The following is a 12,773-nucleotide window of genomic DNA, read 5'->3' as shown; positions in this document are numbered from 1 at the left end:
AATAATCGATTATTGTTTTTCTGACGATTAATTGCACACGATACGATTATGCCCAACCCTAGCTCATAAAACATTAAAGCTAAGGACAAAAGCTAAAGCTAATGACTTGAAGCYTCTTCTACATAAAAACATTATATTAACAGGACATTTTGTGATATGTATGTGAATAGGGTAAACTGCAGGCAGCAATAGCGTGTTAGGTGTAAAATGACAATAAAAACATTATATTATTTGAGAGATGCAGATAAGTTATGCTGACAATTTGCTCATTAACGCTGCCATCCATACCTGCTTTCTTCAGGCCAAACTCTGTACAGTTTACAGTACATTCAACAAGAACAATCTCCCTCCCCTTTGTTTAAAAATAGCAAGAATTATTCTTCATAACAGCTGGGTAACCTTTTGATAAAATCAACTTGACACTTAAATCCACTGTTTGTTGTAATTGGTTGAAATTGAACATTTTCTGTTTTTACAGGCTTACTGCTATTTCGCAAATGTGAGTTATATTTAAGATCTAAGCTAATTTAATTATAGACAACGAATCGTGTTKCTCATTAACAGCAGACCAAGCTTTATCACTATATAGTAACCTTTTAATAKATTCTAATTTTTAGCATTCTAAAAACACTGAGGTCCAGCCACAGATTGATTCATGCATTTCATTAGAACAAGAAACCGTCTACYTCTACAAAACTAATTTTTAGGTGAAATGGGGCAAGTATTTATCCACGCAGAAAAATTAAGGATGCTTCTTCAATATAAKCACACTAATTTCATGGATCTCATTCCATTTGATTTTGTATGCTTAGCTGAATATGTTTGCTGCATGTATCAAGCAGGTCACCAGATGCACCAGCTTGGCAACGCTTCATGCTCGATTTAGACTTGAAATCTTAACCATCCAGCAACACAGTGTGTTTATACCAACGCCTCTGTGGGAGAGGAAAACCGTTTAAAAAAAAGGTACAGAGAATGTGACACAATGAAACCATGTGTGCATGTGAGTTTGTGAATTTGTGCGTGAATGACAGTATGAGACCTTTTGGTTTCCAACACCACCTCACATAGTGTGGAACGCTTGCTTGGAAATCAATTATGTAAATACTAAATTATGCAAACGGCACATGTGAATAATTCTATGTGTTTGGGGAAAAAAGATTTTGGAGTGGCTTTATACTTGGAGTCAGGAGAGGAAAGAGAGTAATGGGGGAAAGGGGCTAAAATGAGGATTAGTCTGGAGAATGTCACAGTGTGCACAGTTAAACTCCTGATTTGGCTTTTTAATTAGCAAGAAAGAGGTGGAGAGAGAGAGGGGGGAAAGACACAAATACAAACAGAGGAAATAACAGCTAATTCACTGACAGCATGCTTCCGTAGGAAAAAAAAATCTGCAGGCACATTCATCGTGTGTGCCAGTAATAAATATCACAGGTGTAGTCAACGCTGTTGGTTGGTGCAAACTCCAAGGTGAATTTCACTTGTTTTAGTCTAAAAAGGATGTTGAAGGATGTGTAATGACTTGATTTCAGTCAAACACGTGCATTAAGGCATTTTGATATACATTATTGTTTAAAGCTGTAACATACACAAAGATCAGAGTGTCACTTCATTAACTTCAGTAATGAGATCAAGGATAAAGCTATTATGCAAAGTAGCTTCACCAGCTTCCAGTCCATAATGAGAGTGCGCTAACTTTGGATTCACTGAATGTATTTTATTGACAATTTCTGGTGTACTGTTTCGTTTCAGTTTACCAACACACACAAAACAATTATTTTCACTAGCTTATCTTTAAATTACAAACTAAAAAGAAACCAGTTCTCACCAAATGATAGCAAAACACTCCCAAAAGATAAACAATTCTTCAATTATTTTAACCCCTGCTTTGTAAACTTTTATGTAAGTGATTCTTTGACATAAAGGCCCTGTCACACTACAACATTTTAGACAACTTATGCCAACTTCTGAGAATTTTGTCCAACACTGAAGATGTCTACGCTGAATATCTTTCTACTTTAGATGTATACACACTGCAATGCTAACCTTTATTGAATATATATCCTATATGAGGTATTTAGTCACAAAATAATGTACATAAGTCATTGTAAGTTGTTTAACACTTTATGAGACAGAAAACTAAAGTACATAATCAAAAGAGGGGTTGACCTTTATTGATGTTGATGTGAGCAAGGACAACTCCATGACCAAAGTTTTACACAAATTTCCCAACCGATATAAAACTTCATACATCCAGGCACTGCTAGGCTGGGATAATGTAACTGAAAGGAAACTTCCACTTCATCGAATGCATGTGAGAGTGTGATATTGTTAGTGTAGTGTTGAGTTAAAGGGTGTAAAACAGAGRATAAAAGTCTGTAAAACAAAGCTTTCATTGTTTTCTCTGGCTGTGATTCAGAAAACAAGACTTTACAACTCAAAATAGTGAGTCAACAAGTGGCGAGTATCTGTGGCGGGCCAATTTATACAGGAAAGCCAAGTCATCTGAAACTACGAGGACATATATACTGTTTATACATTTCACATGATCTCAGGTTATTTCAGTGGTGGCCAATTCTAAAATTTTACAATTGGCTGTAAATGTGATTTTCATTTGCAGACAAGACTAAACATTGGAACTGGACATTAAAAATCAGTCAGTCACACAGATAGTTTTAAAAATACCAGTAAAAAAATGAACATTCTCAAAAGTGGCAGCTTTTCAAACATCAGCATTAAAGTACCAACATAATAACTGCTGTAATTCTTTTTAGTTTTTCTTAGGTTTGAACGTGAACCAAAGTTATGTTGCACATTGTTTGTCAATGACAGAGAACCAGTGTCTTGGTTCGCCTGCCTTCTCAGGAGCAGAACATTCTCTTCTTGTTTCTTTATTCTCAGGGTACATTAAAGCAACGAAATTCAAACACTTTTTGATAAATGCCTCATCAGAGGACAGTTTGCCATTTTTAATTACTGTGGGAGGGATATCAGAACTAGTCTTGACTGCTCCTTTGCTGATTGGGTAAAATGTTCTACAAGAAAAGCCTCATTGCATTTTGGAAAGCAGAGCCARTGATACTGTATGTATTTCTCTCTGTTTAGTTTGACAGGTGTTGGGTTTTTGTTTCTTTTTGCAATCCCTACAAACGTCTTGTACACCACAAACTAAGCTCACTGCTTTGCTCTGACTTTAATAAGTAAACAATACTGCAAACTACATTCTGTATCAATCTGCTTGATTTTTTATTGTGTGTTGTCCTTGACTCAGTACCATTAGAGAAGATTCAGAAGCACAACAGGACAGGTACTGTCTGAAAATGCACAATGCTCCACTGAGGAATGAGTTAGAACAGACATTTTACTGATATAGACAGCAGCTGATGAGGACATGGGGAAACAGGTGAGAGTGGGCGTGGCAGAACTGAGTGAAGGAACTAAACCAGGGCTATTCAACTGGCAGCCCCCAATCGGTTCATTCATCTCTTAAGCCCACATCCCCAGTTTTCTACTTTTATTACTATAAGTTATTTTAGTTAAACATAGACATGTTTGGTATCTACAGAAATGTCAGAATCTTGGCTACAAGCTGGTAATCATTTCTGTGCACAATTAAGACAGTTAAAATCACAAGCKGTTGAAGATAAAACTATGAAAGTAAAATAAAATTGGTTTAAAATTTTGGCAAGACAGAGATGTCAAAATAATATTAATGTCAAATATGAGGCATGARGTGTTATTTTAGTTTTTGAAATTGTTTAATTATCACTACTTTTATAGGGTTCTGTATGTTGTATTCATGGTTAAATGCAGCAAAATAAARTATGTCAAAGGTAACAGATCTTTGTAATACTTGTTTTATTTACATAATGACTAATTGCTGGATGTTGGGCCCCTCAGCTGTTGGCCTGCATTAACTGTGGCCCCCGGAGCAACTTAGTTAAATAGKCCTGAACTAAACTGACTGAATGAGAGTGGAATACACAGACAATACAAGTTATAGAGCTTAAACACAAAAGTGCCAAAACTCAGAAAATAGACCTGTATGTTTGTATACTTGATTTAACCAGGAAAATAATTCATTGAGATTAAAAACCTATTTTCCAAGAATGACCTGGCCAAGACAGCAGAATAAAACATACAATAAATCCAAAATACAAGAGCAGATACAGAAAACAATCAAGAAACATCAGGGCAGTTACAGGAGCCAATTGATCTGATGTCTCTGTCCTTTAAAATTGATTTGAAAGGCCCCGAAGTAACAAGAGATGAATCCTTCTGTGTATTATTCCAGGTGGCAGGGGCAGAAAATTTAAAAGCCTTTTTACCTATTTTAAATATAACAACCAAAAAAGGTGAAAAACCTAATCACAAACCTAAAAGACCACGAAAAGTTCCAAAAACACAAATACTGACAAAGCCATTGAAGATAGAAAAAAAAAAACTGTACGTGTAACAGTGAATATGTACAAGAAAATTACTTTTTTATTCCTAATATGTAAAGTTTTTCAGCATGAGCTTTTTTTAATTTAAAATTTTAATACAAAACACACTTTTTTCTGGTGAAAATAACAACTGTTCAAGTGTCTATGCGTTTGTCTTTGCACCTACATCTGTGGGTGATATACGGAAACGTTTCAATTCTATTCAGTTTATTTATACAGCGCTAATTCACAGCAGAGCTCATCTCACGTCTACGTGCACTGTCAGATTAAAAATAAATGCAGGTACACATAGATGAGCATGCACACGAGGTGCAGTAAAACTAAAGGGGTGAGACTAGCTGTTTGCTCGTTAAACGTGACTTTTGTCACATAAACGTGGAAGGTTAGATAAATTAACACCTCATCATCAGCCTCCTTTCACACCACAGACTGTCACAGAGACAATAAATGAAAGAGACAGAGAGGATGAGAAGAAAAGTTTTGWGAAGTAACAGGTATTGTTTGATAAGAGTGTGACAGTTTGGATAGAACCAGAACCAGGATCATAACAATCCTCTACCTCARGTGTCATTCAAGGCCCGCGGACCAAATCTGGTCTTTTTTAACATTTAACCAGCTCCAAAGGTAATACTTTAAACGTGAAATACTTTTATGGTTTCTTTTTTTTTTTCCTGATTTGCTGAATTGTGATAAAATATATCTCTAAGTAATAAGAGTTAGGCATAAGAAACAAATGTTAAATGTAATTTTTTTTTCTTTGTTTAGTCGTGTACGTGTTTGGTGTCCTAAAATCTACATAAAACATAATTTAGAAAAYATCATTTATATTTCTATAAGAATAGTTTGTTTTATAAGTCTTCAAGAAATCCTGACAGAAAATGGCCCTTGGCTTAGACCAAGTTMTGAAATTTGTCCCCGTTGTGTAACTGAGTTTGACATGTGTGCTCTGTCTACACATTACCACCATAATTGAGTAAAAATAATTAATCTTTAAAAATTTAAGACTGTATTGTCAAACATTATTGATTATCTGCTCAGTAAATGCATACAATAACAGGAACGTTTTAAATCTACCCAATTTGTTCCTTCAATAACTAAACATGAATTTCTACTGTGTAATGTTTAGTTTGATAAGAGACAGTCTCAAAACGAGTTGATTTGAGAAACACCTCAGAAAAGCGGTGAACGAGGGGGTTGTGGAGTTACAATACGGAATGCGTTGCAGTTCCACTTTATATACAGTAGACCCCAACTGAATGATTTAAATGTGATGAAAGGATTTAAAAGCATGATGACGTATGTCTCCTTTAAATTTTCTTTTAATCAAGTCAAATATGAATTTGTCGCCAAATACTTGATGATTATTTAACTGGGTCACAAAAGATGCCTCCCATCATTTAGGTCTCTGATCATCTCAAACGACTCCCTATTTATTTTTGACTCATTTGTTCCGACACAAACAACTGTGCCCTTCTGTGAGAACAATCATCATGGAAACATTAGCTTTCCTTGGATAATCGGACTTGTCCAGCTGTCTCATTACATCCCAACTGCTCTCCGATGGGAGAGGTATTCAGCTTCCACACATTTATCCTTTGAACTGACAGGATTTGCTGCTCTGCACCGATCAAAATCTCCCCCATCCGAGGAGCGCTCTACTCGTCACCAATTACCGTAGCTCAGACCGTTTGGGGGAGCACTGCGAGCGTGTGCATCTGTGAACGAGCAAGCACACACAAAGGGCTTAGCTGCGTTAACATGCAGAAAAGATGTCAAGTCTGTGATAACGCTCGCTGATAACGTGCAATTTAGGCGTGCGCGAACGTGCGCGCTGCATGGTTTAGTAAGTTTCAAAAAGGAAAAAAAAATCAAAGTGTAAATTTCTACGTGCACATGTATGAACCTTTAAAGTACTGTTGGTGGCAGGAAAAGACTGAAACGCTGCCACGATGATGAAAGCATGAGTTKAGAGGATCAATTTGAACTAAAATCTTTCTCAACTGACAGACGATTTCTTAACTTGTCTTTTTTTCAATTAATCCTCGTTATTGATCCATTTCTCCTCTCTCATCAATTCTCTTTTTATCCATTTCTTTCCTTCTTACTGGTTTTGGCTAACAAACAGTTTGGCTCATCTAGTCGGCTGGCAGCCAGAGTAAGACATCTGAATCCATTACTGTATTTTTCTCTTTGCTTTTTAGCCTCTGCATTTTGCTTTAGAGTGTGTTTGATATTAGTTTTGTTATTTTCTAATATGAGCTTATTGTCTGATCTCTGGTATGAAACCTCTATGTTTTCCTGTCCAAGCCCCTGACTGACCTAAAGGCTTTGTAACAACTTTCAACACAAGTGGGTAAAAAAATGTATGTGTATATATATATATATATATATATATATGTGTGTGTGTGTGTGTGTGTGTGTGTGTGTGTGTGTGTGTGTGTGTGTGTGTGTGTGTGTGTTTATTTTCTTTTCAACAGCAAACTGTTAATTCATGATTTATATTCATGCTGCATCTTATAATGGAACAACTTACTGTCAATAAATGAATGTAAAACTAGAAATGCTCAAGAGTTTTCATATATAGCTACTACCTCATTTGTATTTTCTTTCTATCTGCAGAAAAATGACCCATGATGGGAGGAATCCAAGAAATGTCTGACTTGGTTAAAGTAAAAAACAAACAAACTACAGATTACCTGTGTTAAACTGAAGTAACATCTTGGAAAAGCAAACATTATCAACTGAATTGACAGTAGCTGACAAATGTTACCTCCGTGAAGGCATCAAGAAGGAACGTYTTAGTAAATAAATGTTAATTAAGAGTAGAAGTGCCAGCACTTTTATAATCACTGAAGAATTAAATCAAAACATAATGATTTAAAATAAATCAGTACAGCTTAATAAATAAGCTGCAACAAGAAGTCGACAAATGTCTTTTAGACAGACAGCAGGGGAGCCTGCTGGTTAGCAGGAACACCTTGTAGCTGAAAAGGCTGCATATTCAGTGCAAAACACAACATTTACTGTCTTGTCAAGTGTCATTTCCTGGTGGTTCTACACAGCAGCTGGGAAGTACTGACAACATGTGTGGCATCGARGGCTGCGGTACAACTGTTTGTCTTCTCTGGTCTGACTTTAATGAATGTCAGGCTTTTCACCCTGGGTTTCATCATCGCTCTTGTGGACAGTCTCAGAATCTTCCCGATGAGTCATTTCACACACACACACACAAACAAACGCACACACACTCTAGATCACAAAAAAGATGAGAAGCAGAGAGGAGAGAAAGGAATTTTGGAAGGAAAAAAATGTCTTGTCCAGTAGCACATGTTGAAAAGCAGGGCAATCATTTACCCTGCTTTTAAACCCCTGGCTAACAAAACATGTTTCAACACTGCCATCTAGTGACAAACCACAACATTACACCCTTTTTACATGACAATACATGGTAACAAACCTACTTTGGACAAATAATAAAGCATCTAATAATATAAAATTAAATATAAAACCACATGTTGTAAAAATTATTAGTCGAAATGACATTAAAAAAGCTGCATGTATTGGTTTTTAAATACATGTTTAACAACTCAGGATATGTGTTAAAGGCAGAGGGAGGTGTTAGAGAACTGGGACATAAGGAATGACCAAATGGGTGCCTGTTTTTTTTCCCACACATTTACTGTCAAACAGCATGAGCTAACAAAATTCTCACATTGAGATATCATTAGTTACGAATGAATAAATCTGTCAGTTTCTGTTTGAATAAGGAGTCTGCTGTTGCGCAGTCTTCAAAGCTTCTCTGTCCACTTTCTTTTGTCTGATTTGTGTTGTCCATATGAATATGTTGACTTGTAACTTCATTTTGAGAGAGTGAAGCAAAAAGCGTTTACAGAAAATGTCACCAATTATCCCCTGGATAAAAAGAGACTTGTATTCAGACATTTAAAAAATATATGTAGTGTATGTTGTACAATATGAAGTACTTCTAATAAGTGTTGATTTATTTTTAATACCAGGTAAAGCCATCATTACAAAGAATTTATTCTCTATAAATGTGCTGTTTGATATTTTCTGCTTATACTGATTATTTGTTAAGATCAGGAATATTTCTGGTTCAATTTAACGTATGCTCCTGGTATATAATTTTCTGAAGAGGCCTAAATTAATATTTAATGTCAAATGTTTTGGCTTATTGCTGTGATCTGAACTACAGATTTTGATGTACAGACCAACCAACATTCACCTTAACCTTTAAATTCAGTTGATCAGAGCATATTGTCGTTGTCTGTGTGTGTCTGAGATGCTCTGCGCTGAATACCTGGTCTTACTAATTACATTTCACTTGCAGCAGGAATGACACATTCAGGGAAGAGAGAACAGACAGAGAGAAAGGGATGAGCAAACACGGGAGGCGAACGAGAGAAGAAAAGAAAAAGGTGCTAATGCAACTTTAAAAATAGTCTCGAGCGAAGACAGAAAGACAATGTGAAAAAGTTGTGACTTGCACTTAGGAGAAGCAGGTGAGATGCTGGACACGGGAGGAAAAAAAGAACAAAAATTGATTTAGTTTAAGTGTCATAGTTTGAAGGCAGAATGTCTTTTAATTGTCAACATTTACTTCAGCCTTTGAAATGTTTTTCTTTCTATACTCCTCAGCATATTAACAACAAATCAAGCTTTGGACATAAAAGAAACACTGACGTATCTGTCCACACTTGATGAGTGACGTTGGAACATCATTTCCTCAAGAGAGGCAGATTTTAGCACTCAGAAAATTACAGAAACGTTCGAACATTTGCGTGTAATGATGGCATGAGCAGAAAGAGTTAAAGGGATAACGCAAATCGTTTGATAATTAGGATATTATACATTTCATGACCTTTCCACAAAAGCCCACTTCAAAACCTCTGACCTCTCGCTTTAGCACAATCAGGCACTCAGACACTGAGTTCTATCTCAAGGAAAATGTAAAAAATATGAAAACCTAAATAAAAAAACTGTACTGACTGACCTGAGATTGAACTTTTCTCTACATCCACACAAACATCTCAACACACACACACAGTTTTGCACATGCAATGACAGATACGATCCATTCCAGCAGTGGCTGTCTGTGTTGAGGCAGGGGTAAATGGCTAATTTGAGTGTTTGTGACAGGCAGCCTGAGGCAGTGCGGGCAGCAGCTCATCTTTTCCATAGGTGTAGCCTTCACACACCCCTAAGCTCCTCATCAGCCCACCAGTGAGACGCTGCCTGCTTGCTGTGGAGCCAAGAATGCCTGTGATGAAACAGAGCAGTGGGTGCAAAGCTTTACACATGTTGGCGTAATTGCATTTGTGTTACAGAGGTGTGGGTGGGGATGCATGTAGTTTCCTATCTATCGTTCCCTCTGATAAGCATTACAACTACTAGTGTTGGGCGGTATACCGTTTTGTAATGAAAACTGTTTTTTATTTTTGTTATGATATGACTTTTCTGAATACCGGTATAGCCTGAACACATGTGGAACGTTTCGTCGCAGCCGCCAGTGAGCTGTTTCCGTGGGGACACATTTTGTTGCAGCACCGCTAAGCGCATTAGCATGCTAACGTTATTGTTGGAACAACTGGCGGCGGGTGGTGTGTTTCAGATGCTTATATGGTCTAACGTAAAAAAACATCCCGTTTTCACCATCGCTGAATAGTAAACAACTCTTCAGTGACGTGCACGGTTAGATTTAATGCGCTACGTTATAACAGAGATGTTATTGCATGGAGACTCTAGCGTGCTTCTATTGTGAAAAGCCCAGGGGGAAGTAGCTTTGAAGTGTAGCGGAGTTGATTGGTGTGCAAGGTGAGTCATCCTTATTTTATTAACGTAACGATAGACCAGATAAGGATTTTTTTCTCAACCCTTCACGATCGGACCAAAATGCATGATTACTGTCTACAACCAGGCAAAGAAGAAAAGACGTACAAGAGGAGGGAAACAGTGATAAAAGAAAAAAGTCAATAAGCAAAGTTTGTACATTTTATTATCAGCTGACCTGTGAGGAAAAAAAATACCATCAAATACTGTGAAACCGGTGTAATTGTTGAAAATACTGTGATATAAAATTTGGGTCATACCGCCAAGCTCTAACATCTACAGCCAGCTCAAAGTGGCATGTTTTTAGTTGTGAAGAGGGTAAAGAGCTGCTGTATTTGAGCATTCAGCAGTGCTGTTGGCACAATAGCCAACAGGAAACACTAAAAATACAGCAAACCCCACCTGCTAAGTAAAGAAATGTGTAGCTAGAGAAGCTTTAAACTGAAACTCAGAATCTCTCACAAAGCCCTCAAAAGCTGAAACTCTACAACAAAACAAAGACATTGGTTGCTTTTGTTTGGTTGGCTGAACAGGAGTTTTGGGAAAGAACAAACTCAGATTCAGGGAAGAAATGATTGAGCTAGACAGGTGAGCCCAAAACAGGTGTGAGAGGTGGAACCGAACAACAGAGACGGGTGAGAAGTAAGAACAAGGTGAGAATGAAGGCACAAACGTGAAGTCAGACAGACACTCAAAACCTGATGCTCTCTAGACCTTTCACACACTTTACAGGCATCTGCTTCATACCTATTATCACCTTAAAACAAACAAAAAAAGCTTTCACTTCCTTTTACACAAGTGCAGCTCTGCTTTGCACCTGAACGTGATGAAGCTTCCATAAAAATACCCATCAAACCACATCTGCTCAAACCTGTCAAATACACCTTTCATCAGTGTCTGAGAGGCCTCAGCACCACTCCGCTGTGTACAACACACCGAATACACACTCAGTGTCTTTCCATTTCTACACACACAAGTGAACACCGCACAAGAAGGTCATACCAGCATGTTATCAGAGAAAATATAGTAAGCAAAGCTTTTAGAGGAGAGTGCACTGCAATATGTCCCAGCATTTTTGGTAGCGACACCTGCAACGTGTAGGAAGAGAGAGAGCACGGAGGAAACCAACAATGTTCAATTTTAGCAGCGTGAAAAACGTGATGAATCAGTTCTTAAAGTAGAAATATAATTTTAAATCCTTCTGTTTCACATTTAAATCATTCATTTGGGTCTATATAAAGAGGAACTGCAATGCTTTGTCTGAATTCCTCCTCATCGTAACTCCACAAGCCCCTCTTTTCCTCTTTTCTGAGGTGTGTCTCAGATCAACTCGTTTTGAGGCTGTCTTTTTAAATGCAAACAATGCGCTTCGCACTCCAGCCCCCTCCAGCTCCCAGAGCGATTCATTCTAGTTTGACAGAGGAGTTTACGAATAGCGAGAGGAGAATAAAGACAAAGAAATGGCCGTTTGTACGTCCAGACTTTATTTGGTAGTGCCGTCGCAAATACTGTAATGTAACGCTTCAGAAAACATCATAGAAGATAAAAGAAAACTGAACGAGTTGAGAAATATGACCCAAACAGAATATAAAGATATCTACACAGCACCAGGAGAAACTGAAGTCAACTTTTCTGCACTCCTAGAGGCTCCAAGTACACAACAAAATGCATTTAACTAATAAAAATCAGCATTTTGCATGACATGTCCCCTTTAACGTTTGACTGCCATTGATCATCCATGTACATACTGTAGAGACAAACAGAGAGAGAGAAAAAAACTCCTTAGAGGATTAACACACACACACAGGTCTGGTTTGTATATCCCCACGGGGACCGTGCACTGACTTCCATTCATTTTTTTTGGAAATTTTATATCCTAACCCTGAACATTTACCCTAAAATTAGCCTCACAGGTACCTATCTGACCTAAACTCAATTCACACCTTGGTCCTAAACCTAACATGTGAAAATTTTCCACATGAACTATGGCCTTACTGTCACAGTTAAAGGGAGGTTTTGAACCCACGAGTCAGACTGACAAAAGGAAGCTCAAATAAAWTTTAAAGATGTTATTTTCCCAAAAACACAAAAGCAAAGGCTGATGTTGGGAGCAAAACTTACACATGGAGGCACGATCACAAATAACAACAAAAAGGAAACAGGGAGAAATGAACCTGGCATGAAAGCCAATAATGCTGGACTGATGTGAAAATAAAGAAAGCAGGAATAAAAGGGCTGGGGCTAACYAGGAGATGGGAGACAGCTGAGCTTAATGCAAAAGTGTGCAGGTGTAAGTGGGCGTGGCAGCACAGAGGAACAGAAACTGACGGATGGCACAGGGGAAACACAAAATATCATTAACAAAAAACACAAATCATGACACTTACTGTGGTTTTTTTCAAAGCCACCTTCCAAATATGACCTTAAGAAAAATTACAGATGAAATTAAAATGAAAAAAGTAGATTGAAAATTTGATATGT

General features: G+C 37.4%; 1 protein-coding gene across 2 annotated transcripts in view; it reads right to left on the bottom strand.

Moving 5' to 3' along the window:
* The window catches only part of chchd6b (coiled-coil-helix-coiled-coil-helix domain containing 6b), a 66,623-nt gene that overhangs the window by 49,865 nt on the left and 3,985 nt on the right, over positions 1–12,773 (bottom strand). The window lies entirely within an intron of this gene.

Source organism: Austrofundulus limnaeus, unplaced genomic scaffold (assembly GCF_001266775.1).
Source record: "Austrofundulus limnaeus strain Quisiro unplaced genomic scaffold, Austrofundulus_limnaeus-1.0 Scaffold60, whole genome shotgun sequence".
Taxonomy (NCBI): Eukaryota; Metazoa; Chordata; class Actinopteri; order Cyprinodontiformes; family Rivulidae; genus Austrofundulus; species Austrofundulus limnaeus.
The sequence above is the reverse complement of the archived record's forward strand: the minus strand, read 5'-3'. Positions and strand labels throughout refer to the sequence as shown.